Source organism: Bidens hawaiensis, unplaced genomic scaffold, assembly GCF_021521415.1.
Source record: "Bidens hawaiensis isolate Kalapana, Puna unplaced genomic scaffold, B.hawaiensis_p1.1 tig00010855_1, whole genome shotgun sequence".
Taxonomy (NCBI): domain Eukaryota; kingdom Viridiplantae; phylum Streptophyta; class Magnoliopsida; order Asterales; family Asteraceae; genus Bidens; species Bidens hawaiensis.
In genome coordinates, this window is record NW_027491838.1 from 467,675 (window position 1) to 492,536 (window position 24,862).

At 33.9% G+C, this 24,862-nt stretch overlaps 1 pseudogene; it reads left to right on the forward strand.

Annotated features, from left to right (window-relative positions):
• Positions 1-14,360: 14,360 nt before the first annotated feature.
• LOC143536660 (beta-fructofuranosidase, cell wall isozyme-like) lies at positions 14,361-24,560 on the forward strand (annotated as a pseudogene).
• The last annotated feature ends 302 nt before the right edge of the window (positions 24,561-24,862 follow it).

Genomic DNA, 24,862 nt, shown 5'->3' on the forward strand with positions numbered 1-24,862 from the left:
TCATTTTAAAAACATTTCATCAAGTAAGAAAACATTTAGGTGCGCATGCTATCCCAAAAGTAAAATGAGTAAAAAGGGCATCATGAACTCACCTGGGATCGATCGAATACTTGCAACGAGCTAGGAAGTTCCTAAGTGCACAATCACAAGCAAGGGCCTGTAAATTATACGTAACGTGTTACTAAACTAGACTGTAGGAACACTCTAGCCTAATGGGCCGTACAAGCCCAACACTTTGGCCCAAGGCCCAACAACTCGGCCCAAGACCCAATACTTGGCCCAAGGCCCAACAACTTGGCCCAATGCCCAATACTTGGGCCAAGGCCCAAAAAATTGGCCCAAGGCCCAAAGATAGTCAAATCGGGTCGAATGCGCGTGAAATAATTCTTAAAACCATTTGTTAACCGAATCAGCCCCGAATGGACCAAATTCCGTCTTAACTCTTTTCATTCATCATAATTATATCACCCGAGTTGATAGGGTTGACGGTTCCTCTTTACAACACTTACTTTAACATTTAAACGAAAATTCGCGCACCGCCGACTCGATTGACTAAGCACTAACCACGACAGCCCCGAGCACCTAAAAAATAATTTTTCCACAGCCCTTAAACCTCCCTAGGGCTGCAAAAATTGAATCGGTCGGTCACCCGATCAACTAACGTATCAAACTCAACAATTTGCAATTCTCCACCCGATAAACCCTAGTTTTCGAACTAAAATCGATTGACCGACCTAAACACCTCCAATGACCATGAAATTTTAATATGATGTAAATGCCATACATGGGGATCTTTCTACACTGGAAACTCTAATTTTTATCCACGGGAAGTGGGTCAATTGCACTCTAGCCGAAATCTGCCCAACGAAAAGTTTCGACAAAATTGAGCATCAAAAGGATTAGGGGTGAGCAAAAAGAGTGTAGGGGATTGTAATACATACCTTGAAATACCTCTAGGAACTTGGAATCGATCAAAAAGTCGATGCAATGAGGGGGGGCTGCCTCTTGGCCGATCGCTGCAGCTGCTAGGTTTAGGGTTTTATTTATTTTTTTTATGTTATAACTTAAGATATTACACTCTAGTCCTTGTAGATTCAAGGGTAAGGCAAAATGGAAGGAATGGTTAGGTTCTTTAACGTACCGGGATGACGTGAAGGCTTCCGAGAAACATCGGTTAAGTCCTGAGAGTTATACATACTCTACAAGCTTTAGTTGTTCAAACCGGAGTTAACGGGTGTTACATTATTCTTATATTTTGGTCCCCTTCACTCAAAAAAAATTAAAAAAAATTAAAAAAAAATCGTTGTAATGCACATACGTATTACTGTGCGAAACCGTTGTATTACACATGTGTGTTACTATGTATTTTTAAGTTCAATAGTGTTTAGTTGTATATATTCAATATTTGTGTATTGTATATGTTTAGTAGTGTTGTATTATATGGAAAAAAAAGTAATAATAAAATAAAAGTCGATGTAGTGCACATGTGCGTTAATGTTGTATTGCACATACGTACTAATGTGTAATCGATGTGTGTATTAGTCTTATATTGCATATATACAATAGTGTGTATCAAATATGTGCAATAGTGTTGTATACTATGCAATACAAACACTTTTGCATACATGCAGTGCACACCATTACACATGTGCACTACACCGACGAGGTTACCGACAAGGTTTTTTTTTTGAACCAATAAAAAAATATAAAAATAATGGAAAAAACAGAAACTTCAAAAAAAAAATTTTAAGTTAAAAATAGTTTTTAGGAGTTTTTAAGTTTTCTCTTTAAAATGAGTTTTCACTGGATCCCACCCCTATATATATATATATATATATAAATGATTAGGTTCATTTCAGAAGTGTTTCTTATTGCGAGAAGTGCGATAAGTGATTTTAACCAATCACATAATTTCATTTTAATTTCTGATTATTTAAATACAAGGTTAGACTAGTAAAATATAAAGTGTTTTGTTTTGTTACTCATACTTATTAATGGTTTAATTAATGATAAGTTACTAACTAATCATCATCATCATCATCATCGTACTCAGTATATCCCACCAATAGCAATGCTATGGTAGGGTCTGAGGAGGGTAAGATGTAGACAGTCTTATCTCTATCCCATAGGGATAGAGAGGCTGCTTCCGGTGAGACCCCCGGCTCGATAGTAGTTTTGCATCAAGCCTTGGACATAAGGCACATAGCACTCAATCATCAGGGACACCGGCTGATTTGTGCATGTGCCCTTGTCTTTTGGCTATCAACGCCACCACATGATGCCTGATTAACCTTCCGCCACTTTTAACGTTATTTTCACGAGATTAGTAAAATAACGTCAAAATTAGTGCACTTTTACTTTTGCCCACACGAGGGTTCACACATATATACATTATATGCGCGCACCGCAAGCAGGGCGTTAGTTACAAATGGTAGTTACTAACTAATGGTAGTTACAAATTATTATTATTATTATTATTATTATTATTATTATTATTATTATTAATACATAGAAATCAACACATGTGTGTGTGTGTATTTGATCAAACAAAAAGCTGATTTATATAATAATAATAATAATAATAATAATAATAATAATAATAAAATAGGAAGGCAACGGCTTGATTAATATATTTACATAATTTATACCTTACGTTTTTAGGTGTAATAATCCGTAGCACATACAATTTTTAAGTTTTTGTGAATATTGTATTCACATACACTTTATTTTGTTAAAAAAAATAAAAAGGAAAGGAAAAAAAAAAGAAAGCCTTGTTATTATTATGCATTTGATCTAAAATCATTTGATTCTAAAACATGGTTAATTATTATTATTTTTCTATTTGATCTCAATGTAAAGTTTTTTTCCTCGATTTTAATCAACTAAGGCAGTGTAGGTATTATGTAATATAGATATAGCTACGTAATGTAGTGTAGGCATATTTTCGAATGTTATGTATCTGAGTAGTCATAACTAATGTAGTGTAGGTACACTTTCAAATATTGTGTAGTCATAACTAATGTTGTGTAGACATATCTAATGTTATGTAGGCGAAACTAATATAGTGTATGTACACTTTCAAATGTTTTGTAGACATAACAAATATAGTGTAAGCACACTTTCAAATGTTGTATAATCATAACAAATATAATGTACATGATTATTAAATTGCACATCCCTACACAACCAACACATCCTTACACAACCATACTTATACACAACCTACATGCTTGGAGAACGATTAAATGAAAAAATCACTACACAACCAACATATATCTATATAACTTTTTAACAGCTTACCCAATGTTCTTTTTTTTTAAAATCAATTAATGTAGTGTAGGATTATCTTAGTAACGTAGCTACGTAATGTTGGGTAGGGATACTTTCAAATATTGTGAAGTCATAACTAATGTAGGGCATACATATCTAATTTAGTTTTGGAACATTTTAAATGTTGTGTAGTCATAACTAATATAATGTAGACATATCTAATATAGTGTAGGCAAAACTAATGTAGTGTAGACGCACTTTCAAATATTGTGTAGTCATAAATAATGTAGTTTAGACATATCTAATGTGATGGTGTAGACAAAACTAATGTGGTATAGGCACACTTTCAAATATTATGTAATCATAACTAAAACTAATGTTGTGTAGGAATCAATTTGCTTATACAATATAGTGTAAGCAAAACAAATGAAATGTATACTTAACTAAATATATTGTATATAACTATATGAAAAAGGATTAAATCCATAATATATATAATTTAAATGAAAAAATAAAATCATATTAACTATCTAATGAGCATTGATTAGTCATTTAAAGTAACCGCTGAACACATTAAAGTCTGGTTTAATGAGGCCTACACCACAATGGACATATTTACCCTTTTTAATTAAATATATGTTATAAATATATGTTTTTAATTATGAATTTGCCTTTTCATTATAGACCATTGATTAAAAACAATCAGCGGTTCAGATTCATTTCTCACACTTCTCGCTATAATATCACTTCTCGCATGATCATTCCCTATATATATATATATATATATATATATATATATATATAGAGGTGGGATCCAGTGAAAACTCCTCTTAAAAAGAAAACTTAAAAACTCCTAAAAACACTTAAAAACTTTTTTAACTTTTATTTAAAATTTTTTTGAAGTTTCTGTTTTTTCCATTATTTTTATATTTTGTTATTGGTTTCAAAAAAAAAAAAAACCTTGTCAGTAACCTCGTCGGTGTAGTGCACATGTGTAATGGTGTGCGTTGCATGTATGCAAAAGTGTTTGTATTGCATAGTATACAACACTATTGCACATATTTGATACACACTATTGTATATATGCAATATAAGACTAATACACATATCGATTACACATTAGTACGTATGTGTAATACAACATTAACGCACATGTGCATTACATCGACTTTTATTTTATTATTATTTTTTTTCCATATAATACAACACTACTACACATACACAATACACAAATATTGAATATATACAACTAAACACTATTGAACTTAAAAATACATTGTAATACGCATGTGTAATATAATGGTTTCGCACAGTAATACGTATGTACATTACAGTGGTTTTTTTTTTTTTTTTCCAGTGAAGGGGACCAAAATATAAGAATAATAGCAAAAACGGAAATTTAAAAATATTTTTTTATATTTAACTAAAAATAATTCTTTAGGAGTTTTTAAGTTTTCTCCCTAAAGATGAGTTTTCTCTTGATCCTCTCCATATATATATATATATATATATATATATATATATATATATGGGAGATTTCAAATGAGAACCCCTTTGAGTTTTAAGAACTCGAAAGAACTCAGTGACAATTTTTTTTTTCGAATTTTTTTATACATGCGTAATATATGTAGGTTACATATACGTAAAAAAATTACAGAATTTTTTACGCACCGAGTCAACATTTTACACATGTGTAACGGACGTAAAAGTTAGTGTAATCAGTTACATATTTATTCTCTTTTCTACTTTGACTTTTTTGTCAGATTTAATCTCAACCACATATTTCAATTTATTTAATTAAATGTGTGGTCTAGAATGAGAGTTCTTAAGTTCTTACAACTTAACATGGTTCTCAAAATATTTTTCCCATATATATATACATATATATATATATATACACATACACGCACACACACAAACATATAAAAATTTATTATTTTACAATTAAAGTTAATAAAGGTATAAAAATGTAGTTTTATTACAATATATGATATATATACACCTTGTATGTTAATATGAATAATTAATGTGTATTAATGTCTATATGTTAGGAGATATCTGTTTGCATTTATGACATGTGATATCTTTTCTGAGAAATGATATATTAACCAGAGAGAGAAGAGATAAATATACGTGATATATTTTCTTCTATATTGAGGTTTAATTGATTATAGTTTAAATATATTAATTACTTTATACTTTATATTTGGTCTAGGTAATTATTATCAACATTGGTTAGCTTTTGTTAACTCCTTATAAAATAATTTTTGTAATAGCCAACAAATTCTCTAAATGGGCTACTTACATAATTCATCACATCGGGATGTACTGGTTTTTCTATACGTGGAAAACCCTCACCCAATGACAACGCCTATGAACACTCGCCCGAAGGCACGACGGTGTTATGAGGTAAAATTCGTTTTGTTCAAGGATCCTGCTAGTAAATGCCACCAACTCACCTTGTCTTCTATTATCTCCCGGTGCCACTGAAACTAATTGCTTGGGCAGGAATTGAACTGTCTGGTGGATCACAAGTAAAACTTCTTATTTTTTTCAAATCAAGTATTAACAATTAATTCCATCTTGCCTGTCTACTGCGGAATTTGAACCGTCTACCTCTATAGGGAGTGAACACTTGTTCCAGCTAGGGTGTGCATGAGTCTTTTTGATACAAACCATAACCATAAACGACCTATCGGATAATGGATAACTATAATTTGTTATGGTCATTCGGTTAATCAGTTTTGTTGGTTATAATAGGTCGGTTGTGAATCAGTTAACCGTGATTTTAGGCCTAAGAAAATAGTTAACAACAATATAACTCGGGTACTATTTTGTCATGAAAGTTTATTGCAAGAGATTTTTTGAACATGTAATGAATTGTTATTACACATTTGTGTATATATTAATGTATTAAATAGCATCAAACAAATATATATATATATATAGCATAAAAAATACATACTGTTCATCACAAATATGATTCATCTAATTTTAGCTTTAATCTAATGGTACCTATATATTTATATTTTAGAGGCTCATCTTTTTAAATCACAAATGGTATTAGAAATACCAAAGCTCATTAATGCAGGTTTCGATAATAGTTGGGGAGCAAAACTTAAATCCTATTCAAGTTTCATTTAAGAAACTTTATATTTTTCTCATTTTTGTTATTTCTCACGACGTAATTTCATGGTAAATTTATTCATAATATTTTGGCTATTTATATACTTGAAACGATAACACATATTTACTACCACAACTTAATCAATCTGGCAACGTTACACGAATAATAGAGAAATTAAATTAACTCATGTGTTATTACACTTCAACTTATTAAATGAGTTAACGAGTTTTTTTTTTATTGTAAGTTATATAACGCATAGTAACCTTTTATTTATTTTAGTGCAAAAATATGGAACTAATAATGAAGGAAAGACTTAATTCACTTATATTAAATAAAATGAAACAATACTTCTTTGAATAAATTTAAAATATGATAACCACAAAAGTTTTTATAGATGATTTGATTTTCAATTAAATTCACTTTGCTTTAGGAGATCCTGGCCAGGTTCAGGACAACTATCAACACATTTCCCAGACCAAACTTGAACACAAAACTCACAACCCCTTGGAGATGCAAGACACTCATAACCACGATCCCAGTATACATCAAAATATTGCGTCATTGTTTCCAGCCATATCCCTTATTTAAATAAGGGAAATGTTAGATGAAATATAAGATGTAGAATCATAAGTAAATAAAAGAAATAGAAATATCTAACAAGATGAAATGATGACAACCAATATAAATAGAACCAAAGTTTATGGTGTTTTTCTCATCTTCTTTTTAAGGCTTTCTCTTTTGTATGTGTATACCACATATATGTTTTTGTGTGTGTGTATATGTAGATAACTAGATATAAATACAAACATATAAAATATTTATTATTTTGCCATTAATGTTAATAAAGGTATAACAATGTTATTTAATTACAATATATGATATCGTCATGTATGTTTAATATGAATAATTAATACCAAAGGAATTCTAGTTTAATGGTATCTCGGTGATGGGATAATACGTAGTGACCATAAGGTCCTGGGTTCGAATCTCACAAGAGGGGGTTTTTCTCAAATATTGAGTTTCCTCCTGAATTGGTGGCTTGGTGGTGAATATGATCGCGTGGTACCACTGGTAGCACGATGATACTCCAGCGGTCCGTTAGTGATCCAAATTAGTCGTTCAAAAAAAATATGAATAATTAATGTGTATTAATGTCTATATGTTCGGAGATATTTGTTTGCATTTAAGACGTGGGCTATGTTTTCTTCAAGAAAAAAAAAAGAAATTAACCAAAGAGAAAAACATACTTGATATATTTTCCTCTATATTGAGGTTGAATTGCTTATCATTTAAACTAGTAATAGTACCCGCGCGTTGCAGCGGGACACGTTTTCTATATAAAAAGGTTTGGATACAAACATAGTAAGGTCGCCAACCAACATCAGTTTGAAAGTTATTATGTGATCCTTAAGTTTAATAATAGTAACTTAAATAGTCATTGTCAATTGTACGTGTATGTCATCTTCCACAACCATGTCGGGGAATCGCATTATCACCTGGGTGAGTTGTTATTGAGAGTGGTGAGGACCTTTGTGGTGAATACTTCTTGGTAGTTTGTCATTCATGTATGAAATCTTCGTTGGGTTACGTCCTAACACACAGTCCACCTGCCAACACATATACAAATTGATTAGTTTTTCTTATTGACTTTACACTAAAAGAACTATGATGGTTATGTCGCTTCATATATTTATTATATTTTGTTGTTTGTCATAATTGAGTCCATTTATGAAACAAAATAAAACTCGTTAACAAGTTGCTCTCAGTGGCTTGTGTGACTTGTAATCAGTTGCTACCACATATACCTCAGCCATTGACATTGCTGCCAGCTAGACCTGTCATCTATATTTCTGCAAGTTGTGGTTAAGGACTTAAGGCCCGCCTATTGCAGATCCCAGTTAATTTAAAACTGCAGCTCTAAGTTTGCAGAGCCTATGTTCCAAAAGTATAAACTGCAAATTGCTGAGCTCACTATCTCATTGTCTAATGTGGTTTTCTGTCAAAACTGTAAACGAAAAGGGATTGATACGGTTCTTCGTATTCTTTGATTTCAGATACAAGTTTGGTAGGCATTGATGAAGTTCAATTTATAATAACTAATAAATTCGAAAAAAAATTATAAAGCAAAAGGAAAGTGGAATGCATAACTTGGTTACCTGAATATGAGCACTTGAAGTTGTAGATATCAAAAACCACTACAAACCTGAAAAGCATAATCAAAATTGAAAATTGGCAAAGCATAAACTTCAATGAAGCACAACCTTAAAGTAAACAATACAAAACAACATTCACCTGCGCAAAGACACCTGCAAATTAAAAACAACCAAAATTAAAGAATGCAACTAACCCTAGAAAAGAAAGCAAAAAGGAAAATCAAACCCAAACTACAAAGAATTTATACTGCCTTATTATAAAAACTATCAACATAAGGGTACATAGTTGTCCTGTCCCAAAATATAGTTTTAACCTCGTTTCATAAATTGAATGAGAAACTAATCAAACCTTGATCAAAAGCTAAATGAAAAAAAAGAAAAAAGAAAAAACAAATTACCTTATATTCGTTGGTATCAACATTGGCCTTGTTGCAAACGATGTCCTGTACAATAAGAAAAATTTGAAAGTTGATCCAAAACGTTATAAGTAGATGGAACCTCACTAACAGACTATGAGAAGATGAGAAAATTAGCTCTTACACATATCAACGCCGTGGTTGTCAATTACAACTAACTCTACAACACCCAAATTAACAATTAATTTAGTGAAATAACTAACAACAATTAGAGAATCCTAAATTATGCAATAATGAGAAATTGAAAGAAAAAAGATAAGCTTTGCGTACTCATCTTCGATCTCCGGTCTAGAAAAGGGGAAACATAACTGATGATTAAGAAAAACAAACATCTACGATGATGGCATGTGACAGGAAGCCAAACGTCATTGACATCGGTAAAAGTGGGCTGGGATCGGAACGATTCAGAGGTTTGATTGGGGTTACGTCGGCGGTGATCTCATCTCCTCTAGCTGGTTACCAATGACCTCCATTTCTCTCTATTAGTGGTGTTGGTCGGAGAAGGAGGATGAATACGGTGGTGTGATTTCAATGTGGCTTTGTGGGTGGTTTTTGATTTTTTGTGATGAAGATATAAAGAAAACCTGCATTAAATATTTATACTATATGTTTGATGAGGTGTACCAAGATGCTACGGTAGCTGTTGTGAGAGAAACCCTGAATGTATTTTAATATATAATATAATATATTAATTACTTCATCTTTGTGTTCGGGTAATTATTATTCACATTGGTTAGATTTTGTTAAACTCCTTATAAAATAATTTTTGTAACAACCAACGAATTCTTTAAATGGGCTATTAGCGTAATTCATAACATTGGGTGTAAGGTCCCACTATCGGTGTCCGACATTAAGTGTTGGATTTACTTATAAACACAGCCTAAATATCAAAGTGAATTAAAATTTTTCGCAGAATAATTAAAAGTCAACCATATATTACAAAATATTCAAATCTCATCATTAATACCTAAACTAGTCTTAAAATGAAACATGAAATAACATAAACTCTTGTTTCCTTCAATGCTAGACCTTCTTCATATGCCATGTGCCCCACTCTGAGAAATCGTTGGCTGATTCAATACTTTACGATCTAGTCTTTTGATATGAATACATTTAGGCTCGATTACGTTAAGTATGTCTTGAGAAAGAATTTAGGCAGAGTAACGAGATGAAACTTGATAAACTAAGAATTTTGTTAAAAATGATATAGCTTACGGGTATATATAGACGATGAGGCATTCGTGTCTCATTCGTTAGACAGGCCCAACGAACAAGCCTCTCATTCATCTTCTATACGTTAAGTCATTCGTTGACATCCCCTAACGAATGACACTACATACGTTAACCTCATTCGTTAACATTCCTTAACGAATGAGGTCAAAATACGTGGTGTCTCATTCGTTATATAGCCGAACGAGACTTACATTAAATGACCAAACTACCCCTACACATTAAACTATTTCTAAAATAAATTAAAAGAAAGACCGTCTTCAATCATGATTCCCATAGTCGTGACGAGTATATTATGACAACACACGAATATTTTGTAGAATCAATTAAAACTTGTCACTTGCCCTTAAACTAACCGTAACGAGCAGGTTCACTAATCATTTATTCGTCACGACTTAATAAGTTTCATGCCTCGTAATCAACGTCCATGAGTAATTCATCACTCCTTTAGTCGCAGCGACTAGTTTACCCGGTTTACATTCCCTACACGAGTAGTTTATTAGTAGTTAACTCGTCACGACTAGTTTAACCTTACAATCTACTCGTTGCGACTAAAGGACTTACGAATTGCTCGTTGGCGTTGATTAGGAGGCATGAAACTTATTTAGTCATGACAAGTAAATAATTAGTGAACATGCTCGTTATGATTTGTTTTAGCCACGTGGCAAGTTTTAATTGGTTTTGTAAGCCACTCATCACGACTAGTTTATAATACCTATTTCTACAACTTATTGCAACCGACACCTAAAACTTGAAATTTGTTTTCATAAACGCTTATTTTTCAGAAATTTTCCCAAGCAAAATCAATTTAAGTGAAATGATGGTCAATCAGTTATTGACGATTAAGTATAGCTATCGTGGTAAAATATGTGCATATGTGACCCATTAGTCAGTTGATACACGGTATATTATAAACAATCGTTAGGATCTGATAAATTATAAAATATAATTAAATTTAAATCATTCTATTAGGGGCGGACCTACATGTATTCGTATGGGTTCATGGGAACCCACTGAATTTTATTTTTTAATAAAAAATACATAAGAAAAATATGAGTGAACCTATAAATAAAATTGAAATGAACACATAAAACAAAATGAAAAGTGGTGCAGTGGTTGGTCGTTGTGGTTTTGTTTTCTGAATTCGCTGGTTTGAATCTTGTTAACTGCAATTATTTTTTTGGTTTTCATAAACTAAAAGCATTAATTCGCCATAGTTAAAACGTTGAGAATTAAAACTAGGGGGGCTTTAAATATACCAAAAGTTTTTATTTGGTATACCAAGTCAACCCTATTAATCAACTACTAATCATTCAATCAACTACTAATCATATCAATCATCATTTTTATTCTATTTTATTTAAATATAACTACTAATCATTACATAATAATTATTTAAACTACTAATATCTATTTTTTAATTAGGTTTTTTAAAGACTATTGTAATTAGTTTTTTGCAATACTAGTATTAATAATAGTATATTAAATATTTTATTATACAATTATGAATTATTACTAGTCTTCTATTGAATATTTCCCTTCTAATTCGAATGGGCAGTCAGTTTTTTTTTGTGCCAGAAACTTTACTTGAATCCTTAAATTTATATTTTCCGCCACGATCACACATGATTACAACTTTATACACGAACCCATTAGGATATTTGTTCGATCTTTTAGTGACGACGACAACACCAAGAGAGCGTGCCAAGTTTTGTACCCAATTCATCAATTCTTCATGGGACCCGAACACCTAAAAATTAATAAAAAGTTAATAAAAAGAATAGATAATACACTTAATAATAAAAAGTTAATAAAAAATGTGTATATATAAGTTAATAAAAAAGAATAAATGATACACCTAATAATAAAAAAGTTAATAAAAACATGTATATATAAGTTAATAATAAAAAGTTAATAAAAACATGTGTACATAAGTTAATAATAATAAGAATAAATTATGCACCTAATAATAAAAAGTTAATAAAAAACTTAATAATAAAAAGTTAATAATATATTAGTTAATAAAAAAATAAATAATACACTTAATAATTAAAAGTTGAATTTTTGGGAGATGTGTTCATGATTGGTTCACCAAAGTTATGTCATTGAATTTTGTGAAATTTGGAAATTGAGCAAAAAAGCTTCTTGGAATCAAACATCATTAATGACTTTGGTATACTTTTGGTATATTTAACAGAACCCTTAAAACTATTAGCTGTATATTAAAATTACTATCTGTATATTAAATGCATCATCCATTCAATGGCTCTAAGCTATTGATCCCAACTAAAAACATTTTATTATAATAAAAATGAATGTTGTTAAATTTTAGTAGGTTAAATATATAGATTATCCCCTTTGGAGTAAAATATGCAAATTCGGACCACGAGTGTAGAGATGAGTTTCTGAATTAAAGGGTATAATATCTTATGCTTCCATTGTTGCATTTGGAGCAAGAAGGATTTGAAGTTCATTTGTTGAATTTGTTGTGAACCTATGAATATGAATTTACGATTTTAGTTTTGTTAAAACTTGAATTATTGGGATAATGGAATAATTACTGAAAAGAAAACTCAATAACGTTTGAATCCTCATTTCAGTGAGTTATGTTCCCCGACCCGACCCGATCCGGCCCAAAATTTTGACTTTTGGTTATTAGAACCAGAAAAGATGAACCCACATAGAAAAAATCTTAAATCCGTCACTGCATTCTATGTTAGTTAATTTCTCACCTAAAATCAATCCTACATTACTACATCTACAAAGTAACAAAAGTCATTGTCAAATAAAAATCGATTTCTTCCTCAATTTCCTTCTCGTATTAATCAATAATTTTTCTCCATAATTTTAAAAGTCACTCATTTCCCCCCCTCAAAATATTCCCTCAAAACTAGTTGATTTTCGCCAACTCCCTCACATGTAAATATGACATACTAGATTTCATTAAAACCTAAACTTTAGTGACATAAATGCTAAATGCTCACTAAAAGTATATGCCAAGCAAATACGGTATACACAAAATGCCATTAAATAACTAAAATCCAGTGACACAAATACTAAATGCCAATAAAAGTAAGTTCCATCAAAACTTAGATTTTAGCAGCACAATTGCTAACTGCCACTAAAAGGGTGTGTCAAGCAAATGTGGCATACTCAAAGTGCATTAAAACCTAGAATAGTGACACAACATCTAAATGTTATTAAAATTGTGTGCAACTAAATGGTATTTTTTTTAGTGTGTGATTTATCAAATTGGATATCTGTGAGTTATATAATTGTATATTTTAATGTAATGTAATACATACATATACATATTTATGAAAGAACTAGGTTTATAATAAATTTATATTAGAAAGAAAGGTGTTAAACAATAATAATGTATATTTAGATTGAAAAAAAAAGGGTAAACATTACAAGTTATTGACTAACGATGGTAAAATTGAATGTTAGAAGTAAAACAAAGAAAGAGAAAACAAACACTTTACCTTTAGTGACTTGGTGGAATTTTGATGTCGTTACAGCTCTTTACATGCGTGACAATCTTCTCCTTTTGAATTTGCTGTTTCTTATACTATTTTTGGTACTTGTTACATGTTACAAGTTAATGACGAAAGATGGTGAAATTGAATGTTAAAAGCAAAAGAAAAAGAAAAGAAAAAAGAATAACAAAGACACTGAACCAATGAGATAGTGACAAGTAGGAGTGTAAGTGACTTGAGTGTTGCTAGTACTTGCTTATTGTCATTAACACATTAATAAACATTTTATCTTTTAGTGAGTTGGTGGGCTTTTGATGTCATTACAGATTTACATGCGTGACAAACTTGATGTTTCTTATCCTATTATTGGTACTTATTAGATATTACAAGTTAATGATGGTATAATTGAATGTAATAAGTAAAAGAAAAAAAGAGAAAAGAATAACAAAAATAAACCAATGACAAAGTGACAAATATAAGTATGAGTGTTGGTGACTTGATCTATGGTAAGAAAATCAAAAGACGTTAAGTCATCAATGAGATCACATAGCCTAATCTGACTAAACTGCACTAACTAACTACTAGAGTGAGTCTCATACGTACGTACTCCTTTCCTTCCACGAATCCCATTCCATTTCGGCCCTTCGATCTAGCCGGTACGTTCATTTCTTCCACGAAGAAGAAGATGCTTGGAAGAGGTTTTTGCTTCCTTTTCCTTTTGGTTGTTGTTGGAGTTCATGCATCATCATCATCACAAGATGATTTGCAGCAGCAACCTTACCGGACTGGGTTTCATTTCCAGCCACCTAGCAACTGGATGAATGATCCTGACGGTCCAATGTATTTTCGGGGGGTGTACCATCTGTTTTATCAGTATAATCCCTTCGGCCCATTGTGGAGGAATATATCATGGGGCCACTCCGTCTCCTATGACCTCGTGAATTGGTTCATTCTGGAACCGGCTCTTACTCCCCATGAGCCGTACGACGCCCAAGGCTGCTTCACTGGTTCAGTAACATTCCTCAATGCCTCCAAACCCACAATCCTCTACACAAGTTAAGGGCTAAACAATAACACCCAGGTCCAAAACCTGGCCTTCCCGAGTGGACCAAGTGGCCTGCTAACCCCATTCTGATTCCCGGGAATGACACACAACCTGACCAGTTCCGCGATCCATCAACCGCTTGGATGGGTCCAGACGGAAGCTGGAGGATGGTGATCGGGGGTGAGATCAACAGCCATGTAGCAGCGATTTTGTATCACAGTTCTGATGGAGTCGAGTGGACCAGGGCTCGTAAACCCTTGCATTCTTCTAGCAGTATCGATATGTGGGAGTGCCCGAATTTCTACCCGGTTAGTACATTCCATGTGCTGAAAACAAGCTACGCAAGGCATGACTGGTATGTGCTAGGGAAGTATGATCCGAAGGTGGATTGGTTTGTTCTTGTTACTGACGACTTTAGCGTCAATAACAGACACCTGCGCTATGATTACGGGGTCTTCTATGCGTCATAATCATTCTACGACGCCGCCAAAAATCGAAGGGTGTTGTGAGCATGGATTCCTGAAGTTGGCAATAAAAGTATATCAGATGCTATCAAGAGAGGATGGTCCGGCCTTCAGGTAGTACATTGTCTTATTTTTTTTTTATTTGGTCAAATGGTCGAATCCTGTACATAATATCAACCATAGATATCAAAACCGAGCGCTTTTACATGCTATTTTCATGCGAGTCGCTGGATTACCGACTTTCAATAGTGAAGGCGATATTTTCATGAGCATGTTTTTTTGTTAATTGTTTAAGATGATTGAAGGCTTTTATGAATAACTTAAAATACATGCTTTTCATGGATTACGTGCAGTTTTATTCCATTCAAGAATAAATAAACTAAAATGAGGAGTGTTTTTCAACTAACCCAACATGGTAAGGAATCTCATTAACAATGATACGTTTAATGTGAAGATGCTCATGCTTGTTAGAATTTAATTCAACTATGTTTTGGTAATTTACCTATGATATTTGAGTTTTGGAACACATAATACGTTTTACTGAAATGTATATATCCAGTGAAGTTTGACTAATAGCAAGCTAATGGAAGGGTCTGTGAGGGTAGGATGGGGCAAACCTTTTTCTATCCCAGCTCCAAATTAACATTTGTTTTATATGTTACAGTCGTTTCCTAGAACCATTCGCCTAAGCGATAACCAGAAACAATTAGTTCAATGGCCGGTGGAGGAAATAATGAAGCTGAGAGGGAAACATGTGAGCATGCAGAATCGAGTACTCAAGGGTGGGTCCCTTCTTGAAGTGCCAGGCGTAAGAGGTTCACAGGTTAGTTTGTGTGTTAGCAGTGTTATATTGTTATACTATGTTACTAACCGGGCTGAATAAACATTAATGTCAATAAAAAAAGATGTTTGTATATATGATATAGGTCATGCAAAAACAAACATTAAGTAGATGTTATAGCATATAAACAGTAGATGCCATAGCATATAAAACAATAAATGTCATAGAACCACATTTACAAATTTTTAATGTTCCAAAAATACCGAAATTGCCCCTGATGCAAAAATAATTCAACAAATCAAACCGACCTGTAAGCGATTCTTTCTTTGACATGTTAGTAGTTTAAAACACACCACGATGCCAAAAATGCCCTTTTTAGAAATTTGACCCGTATCAAATTTCCAAAATATCTTGAAACAAAAAGTCAAATACTGACTTTGAATCTGATCCAAAACCAGATTTGAAACTTCCGAAATCAATTCTTTGATGCGTGTCACCAAAGTCATGATTGAAACACACTTTAACCCGTTAGCTCTTTTTAAACCAAATGCTTTTTTAAACCACCTCGACTCGTACCAGTTATGAACAGGTTAACAGTTATTTGCAGCAAAAACGTTGTTCCTAAACTGCCCATTGCTAGCATTATGACCCGGAATCAAATTAAACCTGAATTTTCCAAAATACCCTTGATGTCTGCAACTTCTTGTTTAGTATCCACATGCACCTGATTTATCTCTCCCAAAAGCACCTTCTCTCTTACATAATGATAATGAATCTCAATATGTTTAGAGCGAGCATGAAAAGTTGGATTACTAACGGGTTGAATCGTTGACATGATGTCACAGTGTAAGACGACCTGTTTATCAACATTCTTGAGCCGCTATCGCTGCAGCTCGATACTCAGCTTTAGTATTCGGCATCTTACCACACCAAGAGACCGGCCCATTACCCAGCAGAAACACGTACCCAAGTGCTAGTCACATTCCCACCATAGTCAGCATCACAATGTAGAACTCTTCGTATGGCATGCTGCTGCATAAACCAGTGTAACAGGCCCACTGAAAACGCTGAATCTGGACGAGTCAAAGTTAGATATATCAAACTTCCCACCATCCAACTGTACATAGGATCCATAGGTGTATAGGTTGGATTTGAATAGAGAATACCGAACTGCTGTAACAGGTCTTCCGTATAATTTGTTTGATGAAGTAAAGCCCCATCACTTTCATACGATAGTTCCAGCCCAAGAAACCTTTTCAGCGGCGCCCAAGCCTTTCATACGAAACCTTGTGCACAAATTCTCTTTCAACTGATGTATTTCAGTCTCATACTGTCACACCCCGACTAGCACAATGCGGAAGCGTAAAACGGGAATGTAACAGACACCTCTGGTATCAACACATTGTTTATAAAGAAACATTACAAACTAATTTACAATATATTACATTTCTTTGTTCTATCATTGTTTTACCGTCTAGGTGATACAAACAAAACTAGTTTGTTAACTATACATTCTTACTACTATCGCCCTTGCTTCTATTCACATAGCATCAACCACACACCTCAGGCAAGTAACAGATCACCAAATCATTCCGATTTAGGTACACCTGAAAAGCAGTTTAAAACGGGTCAACTACTAGAGTTGGTGAGTTTCACGAGTTTCAAGAAAATAGTAATGAGTATTCACAAGTCAACACTTGTAATCATGAAATAAGTATGTATGTATGTAAATGATGTATGTGATGTAATTGTGCTAAGCTACAGTGAAGCCTGAACTGTTCGTGCTGCGTGCCTCCATTTCCCACGCTCAATCAACCACTGTGGCCCCTTTCCGCCCACAACATGCCCCGGTAGCTATGCCTAACACTACATAGCTGGTTCGTAAAAATGAAATATGGACATGTGAAAACGGGATAATGTCTCAGCAACCGTGCTGGCCCCGCTTGGGTTTGTCAAACCAATAGTACTATTCACAAGCCACCGGCTCGAAGTTAATCACTGTGATCGTGGGGACTTTCGTGTGTTAGCACTTAGATAATTCACATCAGTACATGTTTCAGGTATGTATATGTAATCAAACATGCTTTTCACCCCAAAAGTTCGTAAAACAGTTTAAAAGTGGGGTCATGAAACTCACGGTTTAGTAGTTATTCAGTACTGTATCAGCTCGCGGTTTGTTCGGTCCGCTATCAGTAGTTCCTATAATCAATATTATAATAATATTAATATTTTAATATTATTATAATCTCAATACTAAGCTGGGCTGTATAACTAATCTGAGTGTAGCTGGAACGCCCAGAAAGTGGCAATAGGCTTAGGTTGTGATGTTGTTCAATGTCTAATACTTAAAACTGAACTTGGCTCAGATTCCCGTTTTCCCAGCTGGGCCAAGTTGCTCGTTTACGCGTTCAGAAAGAAGTTATGGGAAAATAAGCTTGGGTAAATGTATTGCTTAATAACATGATTAAGTTATAAAGAAAGATCACATACTGGGGTCCCGGATTAGCCACGGGGCCCGTTTCCGTTTATTCAGTTTGATTTGAGAAGAAACGCGCACAATCCACCCGGATTGTCCAGGTTTCTCATAGAAAAGTTCATTTTCACTTAATTAGTCCAAACATATGATTTTTGATCACTCTTGGTGTTTTGATTTTCCTGCAGGTTCACTAGTCGCGAACTTGCCGGTTTTTATAAAAACTGAATTTGTTTAATATTCGGATTAGCATAATTAATTAACCGTTAATTCTTAAATTATGAAAATTTAACCACTTATCAATTAAAATATGTAGATTTTTATAAAAATATTTCTGGAATTTATTTACTGATTTATTAATTTATAAAAATTCATTTTATCAGCTATATTTCGCCTGAAAATCGTCCGTTTACCCCAAACAATTTCCAAAATTCCACAAAAATTCCTGAATACTCAAATCATGTCCCAAAACAACCTGTATCAATTCCAGAATGTAAAAAGCTCGTGTGATATTTTTTTCGACCCAAATTCGGCTATAAAAATTCACGCGAACGCAAATAAATAAAACACCTTTAAAATTCTCTAAATGATCCCAAAATTCATATGTGATCAAAATACATCAAATCTGAGTTCCCAGAAAAATTTCATAATTTTTGAAGTATTTTAGATATTTTTCCCAAATAAACGTTCCAATTCGGTAATAAATTCGCCAAATATTCTCGGATGGTCGAAAAATTACCAAATTTGAAAAGGGACTCAATGACATGGTCCCTGATGTCCCTGCAAAATTTCAAGGCCTAAAAATATGTACATCACAACCTTAACCTAAACAGCCCGTAAGCAAGTGTTTCGGCATTACCTTAGCGGGTTTGGCTCGTTTCCGACCTTTTAATCAAGTTTTCAGGTTCTTGTGCTTCTAAGAAAGCTAGGTAAAAGTCCTATATCACAAACCAAGCAATATTTCATCAACATAAAAGCCCTTAAGTTAGGGTTTCGGCTAATGTGCAAAAACGAACTTTTGAACCGTAAAAACGTCGTTTCAACCCTTTAATCCGTGTTTATGGCCAAAAAAACTATCAAAATAGGTTCCTTACCATGTGTATGATCAAAACATGTTTATGGACCATTTTTAGGATTTTTACACGGTTAGGAATGATTTTTAGTAACCAAGACATGTTTTTATGGTATTAAACAAGTTTAAACAAATGTAAAAGTAGCTTATTTAAGTTGTTTACCTTAGGGTTTCTTGAGTTTTTGGCTGGAGAAGAAGTTTATGTCCAGAATTTTCAAGAAATAATGTTGGAAATATCTTGTATCTAGTTTAAATGTGAAAGAATAAAAAGGGGGGGGGGGGGGGGGCTGCTGCGATCGGACCATCATGGGCCCACTTTGGGCCCATTTTGGCCCAAGTTTCTGATTTCTCAAGCCCAAACACGAAAAGCCCGGTCCAAATTTAGTTCGGGTTCGGTTTTTGGCGCGAAAAAACTTATCGGGTGCGTTAAACAGCGCGAAAACGAGTGTTTTTCGGCTAGTTTTGTGTAAAATTATAAAAACATACTATGTGTTTTTAAAAATCAAAAATATTTTCACGGATCGCTTAAAACATTTCAAATAAGTGTTTGGTAAGTCTTTTTCGGCTTAACGGATGATACAATGCTTGGTTCGTAACTATCTTTTGCGTTTAAATCTATAGCTGGTAGTTAAACGAGCATGTTTTCGTTTAACTTGTTTGCTATCAAACTAAGACCATATTTCTAATATTTTAGCTTGTATAGATCGTATATAACTTATAGATGCTCCCCCGAGATATCTGGGTCATAACCCGACCCGTTCGGTTAATCGTTCGTTTGTTACGCAACAGGCGTTTATTTGCTTAATCGTTAAATACGTACTGAGGTGTACCTTGTTTTGGCTCAAATGTCACATTCTCCCCCCGTTAGAAAATTTCGTCCCCGAAATTCGATTATTCAACTTTGTCTTTGTTAGGAAACATGTGCGGGTATTTCTTTTTGAATTCAGATTTCCGCTCCCACGTGAATTCGGGTCCCCTTTGTGAATTCCACCGAACTTTTACTAGAGAGATTTTGTTGTGTCTTAATTGTTTTATTTTTCCCTCTAATATTTCCACCGGTTCTTCAACGAAATTCAGTTTTTCGTTTATGTTTAAGTCTTTTAATGGCACGATTTCGGTTTCATCGGTAAAACACTTTTTCAGGTTCGAAACATGAAAGACATCGTGAATAGAACTCAACTCCACAGGAAGTTTCAGTCGGTAAGCTACCGGACCTATCTTAGAAATGACTTCATATGGCCCAATGTATCGCGGAGCTAGTTTACCGGTTTTTCCGAATCGAATGACGCCTTTCCACGGGGATACTTTCAGAAAAACTCTGAAATGCAAGAACTATCCAACCAGTTACAGGAATTGTTAGATAAGGGTTTCATTCGTCCTAGCTATCCTCATTGGGAAGCACCGGTGCTGTTGGTAAAGAAAAATGATGGAGGCTCAGGATGTGTGTTGATTACCGTAGAATTAAACAAAAATCACTAACAAAAGCTAACAACTCCTCTCATGATTCGATGATTTGATCAATCAACTCAAGGGAGCAAATTACTTCTCGAAAATCGACCTCCGATCAGGCTATCTTCAAGTTAAGATCCAAGAGGAAGATGTTTCTAAAACAGCGTTTCGAGCTTGGTATGGTCACTATGAACCCTTAGTTATGCCCTTCGGACCGATTAATACATCCGCAGTTTTCATGGATCATCCGAACCGAGTTTGTAAACCGTACCGCAACAAAAATCTTTTACCGAACATGAATACTAGTCGTAACAACCATGATCCTTCACGACTGGAATACTCGTTTAAACGATTTAAGTTGTGCAAACATGTAAATTTTAGTGGTACTAAAGAATCAAAGGAATTAGTAAGATGGATCGACATGATAAAGTCTGTTATCGGTACCAGTAGTTCTCAGCAAATTGTATCGGTGATCACGTTATTATTACACTACTTAGCCACGCCCTTATGTGGTAGAAATAGATTGAACGAATTCGGTAACAAAAGGCAATTATCTGCATGACTTGGGCAAAACTTAATACCATTATATTAAAATATTTTCGCCCAAGGAATGAAATCTAAAAATAAGAACGCGAATCCAAAAAAAAAAAAAAATCCAAAATGAAAAGGCAAGCTAACTGGAAGGCAAAAACCGTTTTAAGGATCTGGTTCGATTAAGGGTGTGATTAGTAGCCCAAGAAATAGGAACTGTATTTCATTCAGTTAGCCACTTAACTTTTGAGAATGCCGTGACACAAGCCGGTGTGGTAGCCTCTGAATTGGGCAGAAATAATTTATTGAGAATGTTCGGGAAATCAGCTAGTACAAAACAAACCAAACATGAAACAGGGGTACAAGAGGTATAACCAATTAAACGTGTGCGCCGTACAACTTAAACCGATACTGCGATCAGTTTTAGTTCTGAATGAACATTATACCATGAACCTCCGCCAACAGTGTGATTATGTGATCATTATCATATAAGGGAATAGCGAATAAAGATGTGTCGCAAGGAAGAATGGGCACTAAGCTGGTAGTTGTGGACCATTGTGAAGATTTGCTTCGCGCTTGTGTACTAGACTTCGGTGGAAACTTGAGTGTTTTTCGGCTAGTTTTGTGTAAAATTATAAAAACATACTATATGTTTGTAAAAATCAAAAATATTTTCATGGATCGCTTAAAACATTTCAAATAAGTGTTTGGTAAGTCTTTTTCAGCTTAACGGATGATACAATGCTTGGTTCGTAACTATCTTTTGCGTTTAAATCTATAGCGGGTAGTTAAACGAGCATGTTTTCGTTTAACTTGTTTGCTATCAAACTAAGACCATATTTCTAATATTTTAGCTTGTATAGATCGTATATCACTTATAGATGGCCCCCCGAGATATCTGGGTCATAACCAGACCCGTTCGGTTAATCGTTCGTTTGTTACGCAACAGGCGTTTATTTGCTTAATCGGTAAATATGTACTGAGGTATACCTTGTTTTGGCTCAAATGTCACACATACCTTCCTGTGATGATTAAATCGTCAACGTATACGAGTACTATCGCCACAAAACTGTTATGCATCAAGAACTCTGCAATTTATCCAAACCAGGACCTAGGGGACTGTTTCAAACCTTATATGGCTTTCTCAAGTTTACACACAAAATCAGGGTGATTTTTGCTTTGAAACCCCATTGGTTGTTCCATATAGATAACTGTTCAGATAGGCAGTACCTTGAGTGAACACTCCTGTGTTCCACAGATTCTGAGCTGAATTTTCATCTGATATCTGAACTCGGTTAGGCTGCACATCATCACCTGTACTAGACAATTCATTATCATTATCAACCGTACCAAAGAAAGGAAGATAGACCTGATGTGAAGCATCTTCATTTTTCTTGACCACCACATTCCGAGACACTAGGCATTTCTTTGTTGCTAGATCATAACACCTCCAGCCTTTTCTTTCATTGTCATATCCCACGTTGCTTTCTTCTTCAATTTATGCCTTTGAGAGCTGGGAATAACAATGAAACAAACGCAGCCAAACACTCGAAAATAACCTACATTGGGCATGCTTTTCAACAGCTTCTCAAATGCCAAAACATACTTCATTTGTTGTTGAGGAATCCGATTGATTACATAAACGAAACCCGAAGGAACCGTGAAAAGTTATCTGTAAACGTAATCATATACTTCTTCATACCTCCTGTTAACTCTAGGGTTCCACTCGTTTTATAATTCATAGAGTGAAACTCCAGTTGGTGAGCTTTACCAAATTGACATCCTGAGCACACCACATCCTTGACTATTGGTAAGTTAGGCAGCCCTGCAACTAAGAGAGTTTAGTCATCGTTAGCTCTTTTTTTTGGTCTAAAGATCTACGTGTAAATGAATCCAATTTGAGTTTAATACTCTACACTTTCGCAGATATCCCGTTCCTGTAAGTAGCAAATCCCCACTGCCCTATGATAACACATATTGCATATAAAAATTAACAGGTTGTAACAACCCAAATAAAATTAAACAACAAATAAAAAGCTAGTTGACTATTAAAGCAGTTTTTCAGGCGGATGCAGAAGTGTGGTTTAGTCTACCAGATCTATATACAGCTGACCCACAGCTTCTGTGTAAACAGAAAAATGCTTATATGAGTGGGACTCTTGGCCCATTTGGCCTGCTGGTCCTAGCTTCAAAGGACTTAATCGAACAAACTGCAGTGTTTTTTCGAGTTTTTAAAGGTCCAGAGAAGTTTTATGTGATCATGTGCAGCGACCAAATGAGGTATGGTACAAATTACTTTCCTGATACATAGTTTGACGTGTCAAAATCTTTAGCAACTAACGTATGGTATAAACTCAGGTCTTCAATTGCACAAGTAACAAGGGACGACGATAAGGTGTATGGAGCTTTTCTCAATGTCGACCCCATTAAGGAAAAGCTTTCACTAAGAACCTTGGTAAGTTTGCTACTGTTACATCCTCCATAGTTTGGCGTGTCAAAATCTTTCTAGCCAGATGAGTTTTTTAATTCAAGTTGCGGTTCAAAAAAGAAAAGAAAGTCACGTGTAATAGTGAGAGTGAATATTACCTTAGATTTTTGTGGTGAAAGAAGGTTATCTTGTATAACCTAAGAATTTTGACATTCCTAAATTAATGTTTTTCTTTCCATATCATAAAAAGATTTTTGACTGTGTCTAAATAAGAGTATTTTGAGTCTCTAATTTTTTTTTTATGTTTTATTTTTTCGGTTGAATCTAACTGAGTCGTAACTCGTAAGTGAATGGAAATGGACATCCTTTTTTTGACCCATATTGCAATAACAAGATATGGGCCAAAAGTCAACAATTCATAACCAGTCTATCAGTCATCATTGAATTCAGAAGTCTTAAAAACTTAAAACAATTGTTGTCGGCTGCTAAATTAGTTATTTTTATTTAAACAATTATGACAATTCTTAATGCAAGTTATTAAAATTGAAATTGAAATAATGTTGCATAAGTTATATAAATATTCAAATGACTAACTTGTAAATTTTTATAAACTTTTCATTTCAGCTTCTAAAGAAAACATAAGCTGATAAAAAAAATTGTAATTAAAAAGTAATAATAATAAAAGGCATAAAAAAAGTTTGACATAAAGGCTCCTTAGCCTTCCTAAATTGACTCGTTTCGGAGGGAAGATCATTTCTTTGACCGGCTGACATTTTGGTGTTTGGATGGATAGGAGGGAAACACGTGTGTGTGGATTTATTAGGGGTTTCTCCTTTGGTGGGCTTAGGGAGTAGTGGTTTCGCGGTCGGTCAAGCCGTATTAAAAGCTGCTTCAGGTAAGGTGGCAAAACATGAAAGGCCGTGTCTTGACAACAAACATGTATT